Source organism: Molossus molossus, unplaced genomic scaffold (genome assembly GCF_014108415.1).
Source record: "Molossus molossus isolate mMolMol1 unplaced genomic scaffold, mMolMol1.p scaffold_m16_p_8, whole genome shotgun sequence".
NCBI classification, from domain to species: Eukaryota; Metazoa; Chordata; class Mammalia; order Chiroptera; family Molossidae; genus Molossus; species Molossus molossus.
Window position 1 is genome coordinate 37,457,729 of NW_023425402.1, and position 8,026 is coordinate 37,465,754.

Genomic DNA, 8,026 nt, shown 5'->3' on the forward strand with positions numbered 1-8,026 from the left:
GACAAACGGCAACCGAGATACGCGCCCTTAGCGGGAACCGAACCCGGGTCTCTCAGGACCGCAGGTCGACGCTCTAACCGCTGAGCCAAACCGGCTCTAACCGCTGAGCCAAACCGGCCAGGGCAACTTTCTAACTTCTTAAACTATTCAAGTCAATAAAAACCTCACTAGCAGAAGGCTGGCTGACAAACCTATGTGAATAACATCTAATTATTGCTGAATAATATCCTGAGTAGCAAATAAAGGGATTTTCATTCCCCCAAAATTGAATAAAATGTCTATAAAATTCTCAGTTTTACACTCACGGCTATTTAAAAGAAACAACTGATTAGTTTAGGACCTGGTAAAGAAATGGATGTGTTCTTGACCTCTGGCTACAAAGTCGCTTAAACCATTTTAGACTTACTACAGGAGGAGGCTACAGAACTCCCCTAGACTGAGTGCAGTTGTAAGACTTGCCCTCAAGTAAATGATAATTATGCTGAAACATGATAAATAGATGCACTTGGAAGTTCTTCCCTTTCCTCTTTTCTTTTAACTTTTTTAATGGCCATAGAATGGTATAGAATAACTGCCAAGTCACAAAAATTCACTCTTTGTTAATGTTTGTGATCCCAGAAAGAACTCTGTCCATCTATGTAAACTGCGGGTGAGTTTTCATCCATCGTTGTCTGGGCACATCGACCCATCTTTACGTGGTCCAGAAAAAAAAGGTGGCTGCCATGTGTGGCAGGCTTCAGATCTCCTTCTGTCTCAGCGCTGGGCTCTGATCTTGGTCTTGAGTGGTAGTGATTCTCTGGTGAAGGTCGATTTGTCTTCACGTTGGTGACCTTGGACAGCTCTCTCAGACAGGTCGCACCCAGCCCAGCTTGTCCAGCAAACAGTGAAACTTTGCCTGCTGTTTGCAATAGCTGCAGGCCGGAACCATCGATGCAGGTGCAGTGTTCTGTAGAAGCTTCTGCTCAGTGACGCTTTGTCTGCATGAAGAACTCCAGAGCGCACCTGTTGACAAGCTTACCTGTCATGAGACACCGCCCTGGGTCTTTCTCTTCCCAGCGGCACGGCATGAACTCCTTGTCGGGATTGTGGCACTGATGGGCCGCAGCTGGAGGCACAGCAGCACTGACTTTCCCCTCCTGCACTTTCTGGTCCTCCAGAGTGGGCAGCTCCACTGTTCCCAGCGTGGTGTCGGTAGCCCCGACCCGGATGAGGGAGCTGCCGCTGCGTCGCCCCATCTCCTTGAACTTCCCTTTCGACCACCGAGGGCCACCTAGCGGCTCTCATATTTTCCTTTTAAATCCTTAACGGCCCTGGCCGGTTTGGCTCAGCGGTTAGAGCGTCGGCCTGCGGTCCGGAGAGACCCGGGTTCGGTTCCCGCTAAGGGCATGTACCTCGGTTGCAGTTTGTCCCCGGCCCTGGTTGGTCGTGCGGGTGGCAGCCCCTCGATGCGTCCCTTCACATCGATGTTTCTCTCTCTCTCTCTTCCTCTCTCTCCCTCCCGCTCTATCTGAACAAAAAATGGAAAAATGTCCTCGGGTGAGGATTTAAAAAAATAAATAAATAAATCCTTAATGATCTATGCGGAGTTTTAAGATGAAAACTGTAATTATTTTAGGCTTAAAAAGTGCCTAAAATTTCCAAGTCAAAGGCCACTTTTTTTTTTTTTTCAAAGGCCACTTTTACCTCTTAAATAAGACACCTAGGAACAGGGAGCATTAGAATCGGCATAAATAAGATTTTTAGCTCCACCTAGTGGTCGATAATGGGATTAACTCCTGAAACAAATTTGCCAAATTCTCAGATGTGAGCATTCTTAACAGAAGGGATGAGGGGTGAATGTCCATATGTTAAGTTAAAAGAGCACTAGGTAAAACAAGCATGATCAAGTGTTAGTCTTTGTCAGTGTTTGTGTTTTTTAGCTCTGCTCTTCAAAGATGACCAAGAACTGACCGACAGTCTACTTTAGAATTAGTCCCAAACTAAAATAATATACAAAAACAAAGTCAGAGGACTGACACTACCTGACTTCAAGAGTTACCTTAAGGCAACAGTAATCAAGATAGTGTGGTATTGGCAAAAGAATGGACAAATAGATCAATAGAACAGAATAGAGAATCTAGAAATAGATCCACACAAATATAGTCAACTGATTTTTGACAAAAGAGCAAAGGCAACACAATGAAGAAAAGATAGCTTTTTAAAAATATATGTTTGTTGACTTTTTAGAGAGGAAGGGAAAGATAGAAACATTAATGTGAGAGAGAAACATCTATTGGCTGCCTCCTGCACACCCCCTACTGGGGACCGAGCCCACAACCCATGCACGTGCCCTGACCTAGAATCAAACCAGGATCTCTCAGTCCATGGGACTGATGCTCAATCCACTGAGCCACACAGGCTGGGCGAAGAGATAGCTTTTTTAACAAATAGTGCCAGAACTAGATAAGCACATAAAAAAAAAATGTAGACACAGACTTTACACCCTTCATAAAAATGAACTCAAAATGGATAACAGTTTAACATAAAATGAAACCTATAAAATTCCTAGAAGGTAATTTTTAGATGCCTTTGGGTTTTGGTGATGACTTTTTTTTTTCCCCTCACCCGAGGACATTTTTCCATTTTTTGTTCAGATAGAGCAGGAGGAAGAGAGAGCAAGAGAGAGAGAGAGAGAGAGAGAGAGAGAGAGAAACATCGACGTGAAAGGGACACATAGAGTGGCTGCCACCCGCATGACCAACCAGGGCCGGGGACAAACCGCAACTGAGGTACATGCCCTTAGCGGGAACCGAACCCGGGTCTCTCTGGACCGCAGGCCGACGCTCCAACCGCTGAGCCAAACCGGCCAGGGCTGGTGATGACATTTTTTTAACTGAGGTATAATGACATATCACATTACATTAGTTTCAGTGTACAACATAATGATTTGATATTTGTATACCTATGAAATGATTACCACAATAAGTCTAGTTAATTTTCGTCACCATACATAGTGAGAAATTTTTTTATTTTTTTCTTGTGATAAGGACTTTTAAGATCTATTTCTTAGAAACTATCAAACATGCAATACAGTATTATTATTATTATTATTATCCTCACCAGAGGACATATTTCCATTTTTTGTTCAGATAGAGTGGGAGGGAGAGAGAGAGAGTAGAGAACATCGACGTGAAAGAGACATATCGAGCGATTGCCACCCACACAACCCAACCAGGGCCAGAGACAAACTGCAACCAAGGTACATGCCCTTAGCGGGAATCAAACCCGGGTCTCTCCGGACCACAGGCCGACGCTCTAACCGCTAAGCCAAACCGGCCAGGGCCAATATAGTATTATTAACTATACTCACCATGAAGCACACTACATCCCCATGGCTTATGTATTTTATAACTGGAAATTTGTGCATTTCAATCCCCTTCACCCAGTTTGCTCACCTTCACCCCCACCTCTGACAACCTTGTCTGTACTCTGTATCTGTGAGCTTGGTTTTCTTGTTTTGTTTTTAGATTCCACATATAAATGAGATTATATGGTATTTGTCTTTCTCTGTCTGACTTATTTCACTAAGAGTATCCATGTTGTTACAAATGGCAAGATTTTGTTATTTTTTTTATTGCTAAAGAATATTTCATTGTATAAATTTGTGATGACTTTTTAGATGCAATGCCAATGGCACAATCCTTAAAAGAAATAGTTGATAAGCTAGACTTCATTAAAATTTAAAACTTCTCTATGAAAGACACTGTCAAAAAAATGAGAAGAAAAGCTATAGACTAGAAGAAAGTATTTGCAAAAGACACATCTGTTATCCAAAATATACAAAGAACATTTGAAATTCAACAATAAAAAAAAGAACAACCTGATTTTTAAAATGGGCAAAAAATTTAAGTAGACACCTCACCAAAGAAAATATACAGGTTGCAAAAAAGCATATGAAAAGATGGTCCATGTCATTAGAGAACTGCAAATTAAAAAAATAAGATACCATCTATCAGAATGGCCAAAATTCAAAACACTGACGACATCAAATGCTACCAAGGATGTAGAGCAACAGGAACTCCTATTCATTGCTGATGGAAATGCAAAGTGGTACAGCCACTTTTAAAGATAGCTGGGCAGTTTCTTATGAAACTAAACATACTCTTATCATATGATCCAACAATCACACTCCTTGGTATTTACCCAAAGAAGCTGAAAACTTATGTCCACACGTACACCACATTTATAGCAGCTTTATTCATAATTTCCAAAACTTGAAAGCAACCAAGATGTTCTTCAGTAGGTAAATGTATAAATAAACCATCCAGACAACGAAATACTATTCAGTGCTAAATATAAATGAGCTGTCAAGCCATGAAAGACATGGAGGAAACTTAAATTCATATTACTAAATGAAAGAAGCGAACCTGAAAAGGCTACATAGTATGTGATTCCAACCATAAGACATTCTGGAAAAAGCAAAACTATGAGAAAGTAAAAAGATAAGAGGTTGCCAGGAGTTTAGTAGGAGGAAGGGATGAATAGGCAGAGCACAGAGATTTGGGGCAATGAAACTATAATACTGTAAAGGTGGATACATGTCATTATACATTTGTAAGAACAACACCAAGAGTGAGCCCTAATGTAAATATGTACTTTATTGGTGATAATAATGTATCATTGTAGGTCCATCAAATATACCACTCTGGTAAAGGATGTCAACAGCTAAGGAGGCTGTGTGTGTGTGCCTGTGTGTGAGGAGGTTTATGGGAATTCTATACTTTCCGCTCAGTTATTCTGTGAACCTAAAACTACTCTAAAAAATAAAGACTATTTTTTAAGTGTAGTAGGTGAGGCAACTCTCAACCCATTGTCCTCATTGAAGTTTTAGAAAGGAAGCTTAATCATTGGTAGAAATTTGATTGAGTAAGTGCAGAGAACTTCAAAAGTACCACTCAGAGGACTTGACCTACATTCTCTAGAATTTGGGGGTGGAGCGGTCGTACCTGGCCCTTGCCTAAGTATTCCAGAGGCAAGAGGCTGGCTAGCTACTCTAGCCCCTATGGGCAAGATCTTCTCCTGACTGCCAGGAGAAGAGGCTGCACTTTCACAGAGAGGGGCAAAGGCACCTGTTTCCATGGGGTCCTTGAAATGCAGCCATCTTTGTTGTCTTGAAGACAACAGTAAGGTGACCGAAACCAACAGGGTGGTTGGAAGCAAAAGATGGGCATGAAAAAAAGAGAAAGAGTTCAGTTCAAGACAAAAATTGAGTACTTTTGAGAAAGATTTTGTTAATGTGCCAGATCCAAAAATTATTAGATAGGGTTCCCATCTTTGTGCTTTTGAACCAATGGAAGATATATAAGTATTTAAATAATTCCAATATAATATAATGCTGAGGAGATTAGATTTTATCCTGTAAGAAATGGATGCCTCTGCTATTGAAGTATTTAAGCTGTCAAGAGTCACAATCAAATTAGGTGGCAATGTGCATAGAGCCAAATATTGAGGTAGAGAGACCAGTTAGATCACAATATCAATTGCAAACTTTGAGTGCTAAGGGCCTGACCTAAGATGGAAGTCAGCATGTAAAAGAGGCAATTCAAGCAAAATCTGAGCAGGAAGAAAAACCTGGCTAAGCTTTAAGACTGATTAGCTTTAAAAAATGGGGCAAGGAAAAGAGTAAAAAAGAAAGCAAGAGAAAAAACAAGATACTATTTTATTCATACCAGACTATCAAAACCGGTACATCATTTTTTTTGTGAGAATGTGAAGAAACTGGAAACTTTATGCACTTTAAAATTAAAACTGATATATAAATAAATAAATAAATAAATAAATAAATAAATAAATAAATAAAATAAAATAAAAAAATAAATAAAACTAAAACTGATGTGACCATTCTGGTGTATAATCCAACTACACTTAGTGAAATTAAGTATGAAAGTATAAGCATACCCTACATCACGGAAAGTGCACTCCTGGATAATTCCCTGAGAAACTTCCCCAAATATCCACAAGAGAGCAGGTACAAAGATGTTCATCATAGCATTGTTTGTGGAAGTAGAAAACTAAAAACAGTCCAAACGGCCTGGCCAGTGTGGCTCAATGGATTGATATAGTCCCATGGACAGAGAGGTCCTGGTTCTATTCCCTGCACGTGCCCCACATTTCCAGCTCTGTCCCTGGTGGAGGATGTGCAGGAGGCAGCTGATTGATGTTTTTCTCACATCAATGTTTCTATCTCTCTCTTCCTTCCTCTTTCTCTAAAAAAAAATCAATAAAACATAAAAAAGTAAAAAACAGCCCTGGCCATTTTGGCTCAGCGGCTGGAGCATCAGCTTGTGGACCAAAGAGTCTCAGGTTCAATTCCAGTCAAGGGCATGTACCTCGGTTGCAGTTCGGTCCCTGACTCTGGTCAGGGTCGTGCAGGAGGCAACCAATTGATGTGTTTCTCTCTCTTTCTCTCACACTCTACCTGAAGATAAATGGAGAAATATCCTCGGGTGAGGATTTAAAAAAATAATAAATAGACACATCAAAATTACAACTAAACTACAGAACAATCATCATTCAGAACCGCCTGAAATTGAGCTGAATAGAAGACCCACAAGTATGAAATTAAAGAAGCCACATCAAGACTGGTGAAAGAATCCTCGGGTGAAGATTTTTTTAAAAAGACTCAGTTACAACAGAAGGGTGTAGAGTTCATACTAGGGGTACACCTTGAGGACCCATCTAGGGAGGCTGTGACACTGGGCCCTATAGGACACCTACAACAATAGGCCACCCCACGAAGCCTAGGAAACAAAGAAACTCTACCTAATACATAGAAACAAACACAGAGAAGCAGCCAAAATGAGAAGACAAAGAAACATGTCCCAGATGAAAGAACAGAACAAAATTCCAGGAAAAGAAATAAACAAAATGAAGATGAGCAATCTAACAGACGCAGAGTTCAAAACACTGGTTATAAGGATGCTCAAGGAACTGATTGGGAACTTTAAGGAACTTAGTGAGAACTTCAAGGAACTTAGTAAGAACATCACCAATGTAAAAAAAAAAACCAGTCAGAAATGAAGGATGCCCTAACTGAAATTAAGAATAATTTATAGGGAATCAATAGTAGAGTAGGTAAAGCCAAGAAGCACACCATTGATTTGGAATATAAGGAAGCAAAGAGCACCCAATCAAAACAGCAAAAAGAAAAAAGAATGAAAAAAAAAAATGAGAACAGTGTAGAGCCTCTGAAACAAATTCAAGCATACCAACATTTGCATCATGGGTGTGCCAGAAGGAGAAGAGAGAAAGAAATTGAAAACCTATTTGAAAAAATGTCAGAAAATGTCCCTAACTTGGAGAAGGAAATGACATAGAAGTCCAGGAAGCCCAGACAGTCCCAAACAAGATGAACCCAAACAGGTCCACACCAAGACACAGCTTCATCAAAATACCAAATGTTATAGAGTATAAACAGAGAGAATCTTTTTTTTTTTTTAAGGGAGAGGTAGAAAGAGGAAGAGGAGAGATGCTGGGAGAAGAGAGGTGGAGGAAGAGGAGGTGAGGAGGAGGAAGAAGAGGAAGAGGAGGGGTCAGAGGTGTGGAAGAGGAGGAGAGAGGGACAAGGAGAGAGGAGGGGAAAGAGAAACTCAAAGAGAAAATCTCAAAAGTAGCAAGAGAAAAGCAGTTAGTTACCTACAATGGAGCTCTCATAAGACTGTCATCTGATTTCTCAAAAGAAACTGCAGGCCAAAAAGAAGTGGCAAGAGATATTCAAAGTGATGAAAAACAATGACCTACACCCAAGATTACTCTATCCTGCAAAGCTATCATGTAGAATCGATGGACATATAAAGAGTTTCCCAGACAAGAAAAAGCTAAAGGAGTTCATCACCATCAATCTAATATTATATGAAATGCTGAAGGGTCTTCTTGAAGGAGAAGAACAAAACTATGAACAATAAAATGGCAATAAATACATATCTATCAACAATTGAATCTATCAACGAAATCAGCAAGCAGAACAGAAACAAACTCATAGATAAAG

The 8,026-nt window shown here is 40.2% G+C and overlaps 1 pseudogene; it reads right to left on the bottom strand.

The window, feature by feature from the left end:
• Positions 1–599: 599 nt before the first annotated feature.
• Positions 600–3,406, bottom strand: LOC118621466 (annotated as a pseudogene).
• Positions 3,407–8,026: the final 4,620 nt, after the last annotated feature.